At 41.8% G+C, this 16067-nt stretch overlaps 1 protein-coding gene across 3 annotated transcripts in view; it reads right to left on the bottom strand.

The window, feature by feature from the left end:
* kdm6ba (lysine (K)-specific demethylase 6B, a) overlaps positions 1 to 13501 on the bottom strand; it is a 95922-nt gene extending 82421 nt beyond the window's left edge. For 2 of the 3 annotated variants that reach the window (XM_025008507.2, XM_037976609.1), the window contains exons 1-3: positions 13381 to 13501; positions 10597 to 10734; positions 10372 to 10412 (exon numbers count right to left, since the gene is read on the bottom strand). The gene's annotated coding sequence lies outside the window, so the exon portion shown is untranslated. The remainder of the gene's footprint in view (positions 1 to 10371; positions 10413 to 10596; positions 10735 to 13380) is intronic. The other variant, XM_025008508.2, reaches the window with a different exon arrangement.
* Positions 13502 to 16067: the final 2566 nt, after the last annotated feature.

The raw sequence follows: 16067 nt of genomic DNA, 5'->3' as shown, positions 1-16067 counted from the left end.
CTGAAGTTTTCTTGGTTTGGAATCACCCTTTTCTTACTGACCAAAAAGATGTTTGGCGTTTGAGCCATTATTTCTGTTAAAAAGCCATTTTTGCAGAGAGTCTGTAACATGCACGCCTGAAACAAATCTGCACACAGTCTAAGAAAAGATAACTGGTTTCTTCCTCCTTGTTCTTTAAGTGAGGTGAGGCATGTAGAGGCTCTGAGCGATAGGAGAGGAAGTATCAAAGACTTAAAAAACAGAAGGAAGAGAGACGGGAGGAGGAGGAGGAGGGGGGTAACAAAAAGACAAAGAGAGAAGTAGGGAGAAAGGTGGAGAGATGAGACAGGCCGGCTCCAGGAGAATAAGCAGGAGGAGAGACAATGAATAGCAGCTCCTCTGAACACAGACACATGATGAATGGGTCTGCTGCCTAAAAAGCCCGAGCTCAGAGGACAACAAGGGAAGTGTGTCTGCTCGTCCCACAAACCATCCATCTGACCACACTGGAGGGGAGGTTAAAGAACAAAACTTACCCATCAGCACCAAAACCAGCACTCAGGGTCAGCTGTCAAACCTAACAGCGGGTAATTAAAAGAAACTGCAGCGCTTCCCCTTGAGTTTGATCTTCGACGATGTATGTATTTAACCAGCAGCAATTAGCCAACCAATTACCCCCAGGGCTTAATTACGTTGGGCGTCTATAGGAAGGCTGTGGGAGGGGCAATAACGGGTTTTATGGTGGCTTGTGTTTATTTAAGCGATCAATGATTAGCATGATCCCTATGCAAAGGTCAACACCTTGCATGAAAAGCTCGTTTACCGACTGAGATTTCTGTTGGTGTTTCGTTAATTGGAACACAGCAATCAGCGTGCGCATTAAGATGCCATCTTGGATTTAAAGGGCAACACGCTACACATTCCTGCAGACTGGAGTCATGTTTTTTTATGTTTTTAATGAGCCTGAATGAACCCAGATACATACTTTAGACACAGTTCAGCAAACAATTGATAAATTTCCACTCTGTATTTTGTTGAGCGCACAAAGAAACACTTAAACCTACCATCACAGTAATGAATAGTCTTGTTAACGTTGATAAATTAAAGACCTAGCATGCATATTAGTCATCGTCTTTCACGCCAGAGCTTTAAACGAAGCTCATCTCACGCTGATAAATGATAGACTTACTGCTGTTCAGGTCAAATCTTGAAAATAAAAATGGCATGCACGACCTCAAGTGTTAATGTGAGACCCGGCATGATCCGTTAGCGCTCAGAGTAAACCGACTCTTAGTCATTTTTGTGTTTGAAAAGGTTGACTTCAAATCTAATCTGGTCGTTACATTGAAGGGTTTCATTAAAATCCATCCAGATGTTGCTAATAAACAGACCAGAGTTGATTCCAACAGTTTTATTTAAAGAATTAAGCTAATATCTGGTGCATTATGTAGCGCTTGGATTATATGCATCTAAAAATAGATTTTTACCTGTTAATATAAAATGTGCTCCCTGCTGAGTTTCGCTTCCCCAAGAATTTTACTCCGTTTTCTCCTTAACCTCTGTTGTTTAAAGCCGAGACTTTTAAATAAAAATTCTAAATATTTAATGAAAGATCTATCTTTGCTTTTTGTTTTTTCCCCACTGTAGCAGGGGGGGGGGAACTCAACCTCACGGCTGAAAATCTACTACAATTAGACAGGTGAGCAAACAACTCGACACACCAACAGTTAATTAATTAGCTGACATCAGTTTCTCTGGCTCCAAACGTCGCTTTACAAAGAGCATAGAAAAGTAGCAGCAGTGATAATACTATTTCATGTAATTAGCGGGGTAAAGCAGTCCATTTGATAATGACGGTTTTATTTTTAGAGCAATATTTGTGTTACTGTATGCAGTAATGAATTTAAAGCCAGAATACAGTGTTGAAGTGTAATAGCTTTTATTGTCATTTATCATAATCGCTACAAATACCAGAAAATATTGTGATAATTTGTCATATCCATAATGCTAACTCTAATAGCTATGAGATGTTTTTCGAGTTGGGGCTTGAATGCAACAAGAGAATAGGTGTTTTTTAGTGGAGGCACCTCGTCTTCATGGTGTTTGGTCCAAATGATCAAAGGTAAATTTATCATTATTGCCTAAATATACAAGGATGGAACTTTATTGGAACAAGTGCAAATGTTATAACGATTAGAAATTCTGTGTATGTTGTTTCAGCTGATTAAATTAAATCTAAAGTGGGCTTTTTGCATGGTGTGTGTGTGTGTGTGTGTGTGTGTGTGTGTGTGTCTTCATGCAGCAGCTCAGTGCAGAGGCCATGGCAGCCGAAGCTCCTCTAATCGAGTTAACTGTGATAACAGCAGAAGCTACAGGCTTTCCAGGAATATACTCTCCCACTGTGCATGCACTCTTAGCGAGTGTGTGTGTGTGTGTGTGTGTGTGTGTGTATTTCACACCCACACACACACCGAGCGTGACCTACCTTTCTGTTCCTTGGGTTTTAAAAAATGCATGTGCAATGCTGTGGCTCTTTGGACAAAGAAATGCATAATGCATGTACGCACACTGTGACAACCTTATTAACGCTTTCATCTCTGCGCTCGCACGCATTTCTCAGCGGTTTCAGTTTCACGCGTGCGCTTCGTCGTCGCTGTCCCCCCCCCCTCTGTCGGTTCGTTGTCGTCGTCGTTTTCAAAGCTGACAGCGGCTCGGCGACACGTTCAGGTAGGTCAGCGGGTGAGTGATGCCTTCAGTGTCTGGACACCTTGTCGGGCTAACAGATGAACAATAAAGCCCTTTTAGCGACGTAACGGCCCACTTCCACTGTCTGAACTCGGCGACCCGTGTCACCTGTCGGGTCATCGGCTCGGAATGTGTTTGTAAAGGAACCACGTGACTTAAGATACACATCTCAGACTCTAACCTGCTCTACTTTTTATTTTAAACAGCAAGAATATAGTTTAAATATGCGTAAAAACAGGCATACGAGTGCTTCAGATCAAAATGTAACACATTTAGGAAAAAAGCCAAAGCATTTTTCCACTAAAAACAGAAACAAAAAGGATAATTAAGAAGGGTTTGTTCACTGTAGCACCAATATACTGTATACTCACATTATATTGATGTTAGCACTGCTCTATGTTGCCCTCTATCGAGTCCTTCTTGAAACTTATTTCAATATAAAGAGATTAATAGTATATCCCCAGATGTAAGTAAGGTCCAGAGGTTGTTATGGTGACTGCATGTGTTTACAGTGGCTCACTTGTGTTACAATTTAAATGCAAAAAAAAAAAAAAGAAGAGTATTGTGTCTTTGAAGCTGCTCCTAAACTGTTAATGAGATTATCCTTCTCCATAAAACCTTAAAATCTTCCAGAAAGCCATTTAAAAAAAAAATTCCACGGCTTCTCGTCGTCGTCGTTTTATTCAAGAAGAGCTTAATACCTCAACTTTATCCGCGTTGATTTAATTAGATTGTTTGTTTTATCACCAGTTCGCCTCCTCCGCAATACAAAAGATTAATGAAGTCGTACAAAAACAACCTCGTTGAGATTTTACTGCTAAATTGACTGAATCGTACAGTCTTCAGCCGCTGTGCATTTCTTTCTTTTTGTTTTTTTTTAAATAGTCAAAGTTGTGTTGGCGTATTTTTAAAAAGTCGTTTTAAGAAATACTTCAATCTTTAAGATCTTTCACAGGTTTTCTTTGGGGTTTTTTCCCATTTCTAATTGAGTGATAATTATGAATTATCCAGTAATAAAAATGAATCGCTCTCATTTAACAACGATCTATTCATCCATGAAAAAGAACCGTACAGTATTTTATTTATTTTAGGGTGATTTATACCACGCTTCACTGACTAGTTGTATTAATTTCTGTAAAATGTTCCTTTCTGTGTATGGCTGCTCAGATTTATATAAAAGGAACAAAAAACAGGACATTTGTGGTTGGTTGAAGGTGAAGGTAAGTCTCTCTCAGTGAGTCAAATCAGAGCATGTCGAAATAAAAGGCTCCAGCTTCATGCGTCCCATCTCCCCCCCCCGCAGCCCGCCGCCTCTCCCATCACCCTTCGCCGGCCTCTCACACACAAAGGCAGAGGGGGGGGGGGGAGGCGGGAGGAGGAGGAAAGCACAAAAGAACAGGGAGCTGCGAGCCTGCCCTGGGGAGGGAGAGAGGCTTGCTAGATGAGGGGGTAACAGGGGGTCAAAGGGGGGCCGCGAGGGTTTAGGGGGGCTGGGAGAAACCTGAGAGGCAGAAAGCCAGAACGGGAGCTGGAGGAGAGCGATGGGGAGCGATGGAGGGAGGGGGCCAGGGGGGTGGATTTGTTCAAGAAAGGGATTTGGAGAAGCTGGGATTTCACGAGATTTGCACTTTTTCTTTAAAACAGAGATGCACATCCTCCGTATCCTTAAACCCGCAAAAGCCTTTCAGACACATCTCTTATTTATTTATTAATTTTTTATTGTGTCTTTTCACAGATCCAGGTTTGTACAAAAGCAAAAAAAGGCTGCAGCTAGTTTTAAAATCAACATCAAAGGAAACAAATGTGGCTCTGAGAAAAACGGACGACGATACGACTGAATCGTCTGAGTGAAGCCGAGACCAAATCCAAGAACAGCTACAGCTCCTAAGCTTTCATGGCGCTTATTCATCATTAATACTGTATTCCCTGGTTATTTACGTAGAGCTTCATGGTTATTTGCCAGCACAAACAGCAGTAGCAGCCAGCTGTAGCACATCCGCAGCAGCCTGAGCCACTCCCAGCAGGAGTATCCATGTGACCTGCAGTTAATCGCGACGTAAAGGTTTATAAAACTGTGTTTACATGAACTGCTACGATGATTTTTGAGACTTTTTGAGATTTTTTTAGCTCTTCAATCCAGCAAAAAAATTTTAATTACTTCTCCGGAGAGGTTTTCTATCAGTTTTACTTGTCCTACAGTACAAACGTTGCAGCAGAAATGATCGTGGAGCCGAGAAAACCCGGATTTGTGACGATAAATGTGAAGCAGAAATCCCAGGAGTATAAAACTGTTTTTAACCAGCTGCAGAGTTGAATAAAAACTGCTGAGGAGGCGAAGAGTTGCATCAGGCTGTGATCTGACGTCATCTACACGATACTAATCAGTTCAGTCAAATCTCTGAATCTGAACAAGTCTGAACACAAATATTCAGGATCCAAATGTTGCAGAAATATATATTTTTAAATTCTGAACATGAATCTTTCCCAGACATTTGCCAGCTCTGTGTAGCTCATGCTCACAGCACCCCACAACTGATTTACATCTGGAGCCAACCCGGTTTAATCCAACCGACCTTAGAAAAAACACAAAAATGGCTCCAATTCAGCCAATTTATCAGATACTGAGCTAAAACTTGGTGTGGTAGTAGCTGAGAATCATCCTTAGCGCATAATCTGAGTGTGACATTCTGTGATATCGCTTCATATTGTAAATAACATTTTTCTGTCTAAGTTATGACCGTCATTTCTCAGCATTAGAGGATCTCAGTCTAAAACGTTGGCATGAAAGGTGGCGGGAGATGTTTTCCTTGGAGTATCGCCTTTAATTATTTATTGTTTTATTATTATTTCACCATAAAATGCTTCTAGCTGTATTAGGTAAAAAATAATAGGCTGAAAATGATTTAATACTTTAAATTTTCTTTATTCTAAATGAGGAAAATATGTCTGCCTACAAACCTTCAAGATACAAATGGACTTGTTTCCAGAGGTTTCTCTACACAAAGAAACAGACTATTTAAGAATAAAAATTAAAAAGGGTCTGTAGGTGTCCTCCTCACAGAACACAAACCCAATGTTCTCAGTCGAAACTTAAGTTATATAACCTGACTTTGTCTTTTTGCTTTAAATTTCCTCTCATCTCGAGCTCAGACTGTTTTCCACAGACTCAGCATTTCTCCCCCAGCTGTAGTCTGAAACACGCTGCAACACGCCCTCACAGACCTCCAGGAAGTGGATGATGTCAGCTCCTCCTCTGCCTCCTTCCCTCCCTTAATGAGGAGGAGGAAGAGGAGTTTACCGCCCATCCCGTCTTCCTCCTCACCCACAGCTTCCTGCCGTCCTTCCCCTGAGCATCCTGACTCAGCTCTCACCACCTCTCTCCCTGAATCTCTTCTTCAAATCCGCTCCGAATGAAACCAAAAGCATCATTATTCGTTATTCCTTTTGTGTCCGACGGCCTCCATTCTGAGAGTCTGAGACAGTTTCCCTTCTTTTCAGAAATGCAACGTCAGCCAAAGGCAGCAGAAAGGAGGAGACCGGGGGAACAAAGAGAGAAGGAAATTACGCAAAATGAAAAACGTAATTACAAACAGACCGAAGCGCCGATAAAGAAAAAAAATATATATTTTAACTTATTATGGTATGAAAGCAAAGACCCTTGTGTGAGCCTCCTCCTGTGTGGCACATGTGGCTGGCACATGGCTTTCAGGGTCTCAAAGAAAAGAGAAATAAAAAACAGAATATTAAGGTTGTATCCAAAGCTCTGCATGAAGCCCCAACAAACATGGGTTTTCAAAATAAAGTGCAACAATTTCCCCAAAGGCTGATTAACTGGAGCGCTCACCGTTCGCTTGGGTTTACCAGCAAATTACAGCCTGCATAATGTAGTTTCTTCCACCCCATAATGTCAGGAAGAGAGCTGCTTTCGCTCGCTCCGAAGAGTAGCGAAGCACGAACACGTGTCACTCGTCTACCACGTCTTAAACCCAATCGGACAAAACTGGAACCAGGTGCGACATCAAAACCGTAAGCGTAAAAGACTCTGAAAGTCCCTGAAAGTCAAGCGTTCAAACATCTCCGTAGTTGTGGATGTGTGTGTTGTGGTCAGGTGTTAGACACGGATGTTGGGTCTCATGGGACGAACCGTCAAAGTAACCATCAGGCCGAAAGTCTGTGTTGCGATGGTCTGTTGGAGACAAATTGCAAATGAGGAAGTGTCCAAAAAGTCTTGAAACGTCAAGAAACTGGAATTTTAAACGTGTTTGCTTCTTTAAATTATTATTACTTAAGTATGTGAAACACAGGAAGTTGATTTCAAGGGAGCTGTTGCTAAAATAAATGCTGAAAACTCACAAAATGTGATAAAAAACAAAAAAAAACACCACATCAAAATGAAGGAATCCATCCAAGATACCAGAAACATTAAGTGGTCACACGCAGAGTTTGGTTCATTCTGAGGGGAGAAAAAAATCCTTCACTACGAGATAAAAAGGCCTCTGAAGACGGCGCTGACGGATGAGGGCAGGATCTTTTCTCTACGATAAAAAAAAAAACCTTTCCCAGCATCCAGCCAACAGAAGACAACTCTCCAGGAGGTCGGCTTATCATTATCCCGGCCGAGCACAAAGAGAAGCTTCCAGAGCAAATATGGAGGGTTCGCCACAAGGCACAAACTTTTCACGAAAAGGAAAGAGACGCCAGACGTCGCCACCGGCGTTCTTTGGACCCGCGGTTCTGGAGCTGTAGCGTCTCTTCAGGTGACTCTCGGAGGCTCTGATCAAAAATATGCCGGTGTTTTCGGAAAGCCAACGTGAAAGGCTCACATCCGGTTTGATGCGAGACGCGTGCGATTTTAAAAAAAGGAACAACGATAAAAATTGCAAAAAGGAGCAGCAATTAAGCCGAGCTGCGTGTGAACACAACTACTAACAGATGTAGGAACCGCTACAAATGCTCTATTATTGACTACATGTGAAGCTTTAAAACGCAGCTGTCAGGGAAGTGGTCTGTCCACAGCGCTGCAGTGCAGCTCGGCTTCAAAATTCACCAAAAACGTCAAACTCTGACTTATTTAACACCGAAGCAACAAAACTCTGAGCCTCTGCAAGTCAGGAGAGGAAACTGAGAACCGCTGCGAACACGGAGACGTGAGCGAACGCTGTTTACAAACCGCTCGCCATCAGCTGAGACGCAGGTTTTTAGAGGTTTCTTTAAAAGCGACTTGCTAAGCTGTGCTGCTTGAAGAGTCAGCGGAGCAGCTGGATTGGATATGTACACCGGATTTCGCACTTAAAGCCTTCAATTTTCTCCAAAAACGACAGAAAAGAAAAGGAGCCTTTAGCTCGTTTCTTCACCACCAGGGCAGCCGCTGCACGCTGGCGCCGATTCTCACCTGAGAGCGGTTGGTGTCGCACACAAAACGGTCCGATGAGGTCATAATTGATAAAAAAAACAGATTCACGCCTTATTTAGGTTCTTGGTTGTTAATCACATGAATACAAACACGTCTCACGACACAGAAGACCAGCGGACGTCCGAGCAGTGAAGTACACACAAGTATGTGGGGGCCTTTACGTCGGTGCAGTACTCTCTGAAAAGACCGGGGCCTGTTCTGTTTCGCTTAATGCGTCTTATATATGAGAAAAGTCTGAAAATGGACCATTTACTGACAGTTCGTCTTTATAATCCAGTGCATCCTATAGTCCGGAAATACGGTAATTAAACTGATGGTGCTGAATGGAGCTCCATGAGAAATACCCAGATTGCAAATGTTTCTGAATCTGCTTTCATTGTTTTTTCTGTTTTAAAATACTTTCACACTCCAGACATGTCGGCGTGTTACAACACAACGATTTTTTTCAGTAAAGCTCATAAAACCCCAGAGAGAAGCTGCTGGAATATCTGTCTATAAATCCATCAGGGCCCTGATCCTATAGGAGAGATCCTTAATTTTAATTACTTTTTAGAAAGTCTAAACAAGAAAATGTTCCTTTTTCTATGGAACACCTTTTCTGTATCTGGATTTTTTGTGCTTTTATTTTGTAAACACCATGGTGTGTATTGAGAGCAATATTCTCTTCCTTATGATTATTTCCATATGATTATTAGGATTATTTAACGAGCACCAAGTGTGCTTTAACGCCCAGGTATTCCTTAAAAAGCGTCAGTGACCAAAGAAATGGTGATCTTACGGCACGTTTACGTCCCCAAACATAACCGGTGGCTATCGTTTTCATCGCGAGCCCGGCCGTAAGCCTGTTTCCGCACGTGTTCATGCGTGTAATTGAGCTAATTCACGAGCAGCTGCAAACGTATGTAACGAAGCTGCGTCAGCTACAAAAACCCCAGGTGTGGAAGACTTAGCCAGGGTCCTCTGAGACGGCAGCTTTACGGGAAAACGTGCGTCTTTTGTCCCCGAGCGGCGGATCAAAACACCGAGCGGGAGGAGCGAGGGGGGTGTTATGGAGACGTGTGTCAGAAGGTGTGTGTGTGAAAATAAAACGGAGCTGGAGTTACGTTAGGTGTGTGCGCACATCTGTAAAAAAAAAAAAGGTGAACATGTACGACAAACTGAGCAGGCCAAGAAGAAATGAGAAAAAAAAAAAAAAAACGACTTCGGCTGATAAAGCAGCTTAAGAAGAACCATCATAAATGACAGAAAAGCCAAAGCTCACACTTCCTGGGAGTTCCCAGGACGTCTCAAAACGTTAAAAAAAGGGTTTTACGATGTTTTTAAGAGAGTCACTTTTGTCCTGATGGATATTTTTTTTTTTTTTCTCGAGTTTGTGTCAATATCTATGCATTTCCTGGCAAAGTTTGATACAAATTTCACCCGGAGTTTGTGCAAACATCCCATTCAGTTTGGTTCAAAGGGAAATTTTGCGTTTTTTTGGCATTTTTGTGTCTCTAACTAGTCACCCGCAGCCACAGCGCCACGAGATGCAACTTTTAGGTTTGAAAAAGTTGCATCCGAATGAACTTCACCTTTTACAGAGACGAGACCACGCAGGACAAACACCTCACGTCAACTGTCAGGCACGGCGGTGGAGGGCTGATGATGTGGGCACCTTGGACTGTGAACTCCTCTGCAGACCAACGTTTTCTAAAGGACATCTGTCCGACGGCCGAAGCAGCTAATCTACAGCAGAACGGGTCAGAAAGACCAGAACCTCGGCCCGACTGAAATGCTGCTGCGTGACAGAAGAGTGGGCCAAAATTCCTCCACAACCACGCGAGAAACCGATGAAGTCAGACAGAAAACAACAACTTGGAGTAATGAAAGCTGAGGGTGGTTCAGCAGGTTACTGAATCTCACAGACTTTTCTGTTTTAAGTTATTTTTATTTTTAAAATAACGACTCGGTGGAAACTGTTCAGAGTTTTTCTTCACCTGAGGTCAGATGTGAATAATTAAGAAGAACTCCAGTAAAGACCAGATGATTTTTCATTCCATCCTGATACGTAATTTATGGATTTTTGTTTCCCCGTGACTGCAGACTGACCCTCTGGTCGAGCATTTCATCGTGTTTTAAAAAAAACAAAATCCGATCACACAAAAAGACCCCGACGGAGGCGAACGGCGAAGTCATGCGTGTCTCGTTTCTCACAGGCAGGACGGAGACGAGATAAAAGGTCAGCAGGTTCTTACCTGAGCAGGTGAACGCTTGCAGGCGGATGAAGGTCATCGCCCTGCAGGAAAAGAAACAATGTAAACAGAGAGGCTGATATCCATCAGAACAGGTCGTCCGCTGATATTTGTCAGATGTTCACATTTCTTTAAATCTTACTCGAGTTAATTTCTTCTTTAAAAAGGAGTTCCAGTAAATAAAGTTGAAACAAACGACATAAACGAATAAAAGAAAGTCCATCTTACCATCTTTGAGCGCCGACGCAGATCAGCTCAGACGTCAGCGTGGATTCATTCGAAATTTCTTCTTCTTCTCTTCAGTCCAGCGCTGGTGGCTCCTCAAACACAGCGCAGAGACGTCTGGCCATGTTTCTTACTCCTTTCCTCCAAATGGAAAACACAAACAAATCTATTTAATGACGCACAAACAACACTGTATGATATAGAAGTATTGATACGTGCATCTGCAGAGACATTTGGGAGATAAAATTCTTTTGTTTTTTTGGAAGTTTTCTATTTCAAATTTCCAAAATTAAATAGATTTTACTGTTGATTTTCTAAATAAATAGATATATTGTAAATATAAGATCTTCTTGGATATCCTAAGCTCAGCGTATCTGATACAGTCTGCATAAAGAACACATTTTTATTCTTTTAAACATATTATATCTCCAGGTACTGATGCTTAAATAGATCAAATACGACCATAAATTGGAAAAACCAAAACATAACATTGATTAACATTAACATTTACATTGATTTATCCTCTCGCACTAAAGTGACAATAATTGTCTTTTATATGCAATTATTGTGAAAATCAGTGTGTTTGAGTGATTTATTTTGACAAAATGAATCAGGAAATTAAAAGAAAGTTATCCAGAACTGAGAGGCGTTTAAAATCCATACATTTATCCTTTATGTCTCTGACCCCTGTGGTTCCCAGAGTTCACTGGGTTCAGTAAAGCTGCTGTTTTTAAGAACAAAACCCAAAGAAAGGAGCCGGGCTGGGAGCGAGTCGCCCTCCAGAGGCTGAAATGTTCAACCACAGCTAAAAAACAGCTTATTCCACACATTGATCTGCTTGTTCCAGTTTCTTTTTACACCTGGAGGAAAAGCAAGCAGCTTTTGTTGGAGCTAAAGTCCTAAATTACACCATCACTCCCCTTTAAATGGGATGTAAACAACTGGACTGGTGGAATTCTGAGTATTTATTTATTTATTATGGATTCAGATTCCCAATATCCCAATCCATAAGTCAATTCTTTTCGGCAATGTCCCTCAGAGTAACATACCTACTAAAGGCTTCATGGCAATCTCTAAAATAATTTCATTTTTTTCACATATTTATTCATTAAAATCAAATTTTTATCTCAAACTTTTTTTTATTTTAAAACAACTTTCCTGTTTTTACTCAGATACATGACCTCCATATCATTTAGAATCACTTACGAAGCTTTTTCAGTTGACATGATTTGTTTTAACACAAACTCCATTAGGAAAGTTTTCCGTAATACCTCATTTTAATGGTTAAATAAAATATTATCGTCGTTACTCACAGGTTTTTTCCAGTAAATTAATCCACACAGTCATTGTGGCATGACACAAAATAAGTAAATAAAGGAATTAATTAAAATTAGGAAGCTAATGTAAACCATCCTAATGTATAAAAATCCTGACATTTCCTATTATTGTCCGCAATTAGTTTTAATTTTTTGCAGCTGTTCGCGCAATGCATTCTGGGACATCAACACTAAACTCAAAACGTATTGACTTTTCAGACTGAGATATAAATCTGTAAGTTAGCTTATTTTTCAAGATACACAATAAACATATGAAAACCATATAAAAATAATGGTTTAAAAAAGTTTTGTGGAATTTGGACGCAACGTGAGCCGGATGTGACGCTTTTCAGCTACGCCAAGGCGGAGTTAGAGTCACAAGACTCTTCCTGGTCTGCTAGAGACCTGAAAACTATATATACAGAATTAAACAAATAAATAATAAATGTCTCTTGTGTCTTTGCTAAAAAACGGGTTTTCAGTCAGAGGGTCAACGGAAACATAACAACAGGTTCGCTCCTTTTCTTGTCGCCGGTGCAGAAGCTGGCTAAACGTAGTAACGGAGGAGTTTAAAAAAGAGAGGCAATGCCCTCAAAATGAGGCGGTGTCGCGATATATTTAACACATTATCTGATTTCGTTAATATATTTAAGGCTACATAGTTGGTCCGCCTTCAAGCAGCCCCGATAGCTAAACATATTAGCCGTTCTTGTGCGCAGGCGCGTAAATGAGGCAGACCTTTCCTCGCGTTCTGACCGCGCCGCTTGTCCTGCGTCGCCATCTTGTGGCCGCGAAGCGAATTACAAGCGGAGCAGCGCGGAGAGGGGTGGAGACAGGAAGAGAGAGAGAAAAAAAAAAAACAGAAAGAAAATCCAGGGAAAAAAAATTCAAACGCTCTTCCTGGAAATAGTAAAGAACCCGCCACAACTTCACCACATGACATTTCAGAAAGAAAATGCGACACTCCTTCCTCTCGAGCCCGCAGAGCTCCACGTTTACGCCTGAATGACCGCATTTCACCCACGAATCCACAGAAACACAACGCTGCGAGTCACGCGCTCGGGCTACAAACGCCATTTATCGCATTTTTTTTCTTTTCTCTCCACCAATTTATTTGTAGGGATGTGAGGTCGACACGAGCCGGATTGCGACATCACCAAGTCCTTCGTTTCCCGTAAACTATTCCTCTCATCGCCGTAGAAAACATGACATCACCAAGTCCAGTTTAGGGAGGAAAAAACACAAAAAACAACAACAAACCCCCCCTGTAGAAGAGAAAGTTGCACACGTATCCATGTGAAGTTGAATCACTATGAATAAATATGGTTCAGCTCATAAGGAAGGGGGGTTAAGAACAGAATCAGAAGTGCAATTTCCTGATTTTTCTACTTCTTAAGGTTGATTTTTTTCCCCCTGCAGGAAGAAGACATTAGAGTTGGTGTTACATTGAAGGAAACAGTGTTATTCCTACCTTTCACGGAGGAGACTCGCAGTTAGAAACAACAACATTGTAATAGTGAAAGACCTGCACACAGCAGTCCATCTTCTCCAGCCACGGATGACGCAGCCCCCCTAAAATCCCCTCTCTCCCCTCCCATCCCCAAAAAATGTAATAAAAAAAAAAAAGCACGTACACACACACTCCATTCAGCATCCAAAACGCGTTTAGATGCGCACTTGTCCACGCCGAGCGAAAACAAATGTGCGCAATAAAAAAATAAAATAAAAAATAAAAAATAAACCCCTCCGACGTGACGGCGGGTGATGTTGCACCTCTGCACAGTCATATCATCGCCTTTTCTAAATGATTGCACAGCTCTTTTTCCTCCTCCTCTGAGCTGGCACTGAAAAATAAATAAATAAAAATAAATAAAATAAATGAAAAGCAAGCAAGAGCAGCGCGGGTAGCAACCGTCCAAGAATAATCAAACCAGTGGCGCTGATTTAGTGCGATCCGAGCGGGGAGTCCTTAAAGAAACTGCGCAGTTTTTATTCCATTGAAACGGAGACTCCTTCCCTTCCTCCTCCTCCTCCTCCTCCCTCTCTTCTCCCTCATGCAGGTTTATTTTCAGTGGAAGATTCTCGGACACTAGCTGCCCCTCCTTCATTAACTGCTGTTCAATGGAGAGCTGGTGTTTTTACCCTCATACCTCTCTGGTTCAGCAGTCAGGCTCCATTTTTTTTTATTTGCCAGCAGCTCCTCGAAGCATTAAAAGTTGTCTGCCAGGTGCTTGAAACCTTTAGAGAAACTAAAAAAAAAACCTAAATCATAAAGTCAGATTGGACAAGGTTGACTCCAGACAGTAACTCTTCATGTATGGCAAGCCAGATTGTCAAATAATAGGTAATATCTACCATTTTAGAAGTGGTAGAACGTCACTTCAAAAAAAACAAAGTCACCAGACATCTCCAAGTGGTCTCCCAGGAGTGCCTGAGACCAGAACTCATCAGGTATGGCAAGATAATTTGTCAAATAATAAGTAATAGCTACTCTGGCTAGCCATTATAGCGCCAACATAGCATTGCTTCAAAAATCCACAGACTATCTCTAAAGTTGGCTCTCGGGAGTATTTGAAACAGGATCCATTCAAGTATGGCAAGCTAATTTGTCAAATAATAGTCAAACACTACTTTGTTTGGCTAACCATTTTAGCACTGACAGAATATCACTTTAAAAGAATACTATACTATCCTTTTAAGGAATTAGACAGGCATGTTGTTTGATTATGTGTTGCAATGGCCTGCCATACTTCAAACACAGGTCTGATGTCACAGCTGATAAGGTACTAAGTATTAATAACTATTTGACAGACCATCACTTTAAAATAGCTATACTATTCCTTTAAGTAATTTGACATAGCAGTGTAGTTTGATTATATGTTGCAATGGCCTGCCATACTTCAAATGCAGGGTGTGTTTAATTCATGCAAGACTTACAGATCAAAAAACAGGAGATAATCATGGTTTACCTAATGTTTTTTAGAATACTTATTGTAATGCCCTGAAATAAAGAGCTCCAGATCGTATTTTATAAAAATGATTAATATCAACTGAGTAAAATGGTCTCACTGGACTTTCTAGTTCAGCTGAAGTCTTATATTCGTCAGAACCAAAACGGGAGAAAAAGCCCATTTAAATTTGAATTCAGGACGCTGCCCTCCCTCCGCCTCCCACCAACTAGAGACCACCAGTGTGCACACTCACACACTCAGAGACCTGGGTTTGATAAAGAGGCTCTTAAACCCCGAGGAAGTCTGTGTTTGGTCTTTCAGAGGGAGGACAATCCTTATTTCTGAATACAACCTTGAACTGCACCTACCCCCTTTTTTTTACTGGTTCCCCTCTCTCTCATTACTGGATCCTTCTTTCTCCAGGGTCCTTCTCTTGTTTTTCCCCTCTCCCTCCCCTTTTCAGGGGCTTTTGGGCCGAGTCCTTCCAGCGGGGAAGTCCGGGCCTTCTTTCTCTCACGAGGCGCCGACTGAGCGACTCCAAAACGTCTTGTTTGAGAAGATTCATTAGAATTCATTTGTTTGAACGGGTCCAGCTTCTCCTTCAGCCTCTGCCTCATTTCTGTCCGCCACGAAAGGCGGGCGATCACGCAGCCGCCTGCGTTTGCCTGTTTGTTAGCAAAATATCTTGTGAACCACCGATCAGATTTGACTGAGTCTCTCACAAAGCAGTCATTGTGTGTACACATTTACAACTGATTACTGTTTGGAGTTAGCTTAGCAAACACAAAAATGGGTTAACTCTGTGAGTCTGACACAGATTGAGCTAAATGCTGGTGAGGTAGTAGCTGAGACTCATCCACATCACGTTCTCTGAGCATTAACAGGTTTAAAACTGTGGTTGAAAGGCGGCAGAGCTTCATTAGAAACACATTTCTTACTTTAGGTGTCTGAAGGACTTTGAAGAACTCGTCACAGAAGCTGAGTTTCTGTCAAAAAGAGAGAGAATGTGGGTTAAATGTCTCTGCTGCCTGGATGATGTGATCCTGCAGGAATCCATCCATCAATCCGTCCATCCGTCCATCCGTCCATCCGTCCGTCCGTCCGTCCATCCATCCATCCATCCATCACTCAGCTCGTCCGTCTGTCTGTCCGTCTGTCCGTCTGTCCGTCCGTCCGTCCATCCATCCATCCATCCATCCGTCCATCC

The sequence above is a fragment of the Kryptolebias marmoratus genome, linkage group LG7, assembly GCF_001649575.2.
Source record: "Kryptolebias marmoratus isolate JLee-2015 linkage group LG7, ASM164957v2, whole genome shotgun sequence".
Lineage (NCBI taxonomy): Eukaryota > Metazoa > Chordata > Actinopteri > Cyprinodontiformes > Rivulidae > Kryptolebias > Kryptolebias marmoratus.
The sequence above is the reverse complement of the archived record's forward strand: the minus strand, read 5'-3'. Positions and strand labels throughout refer to the sequence as shown.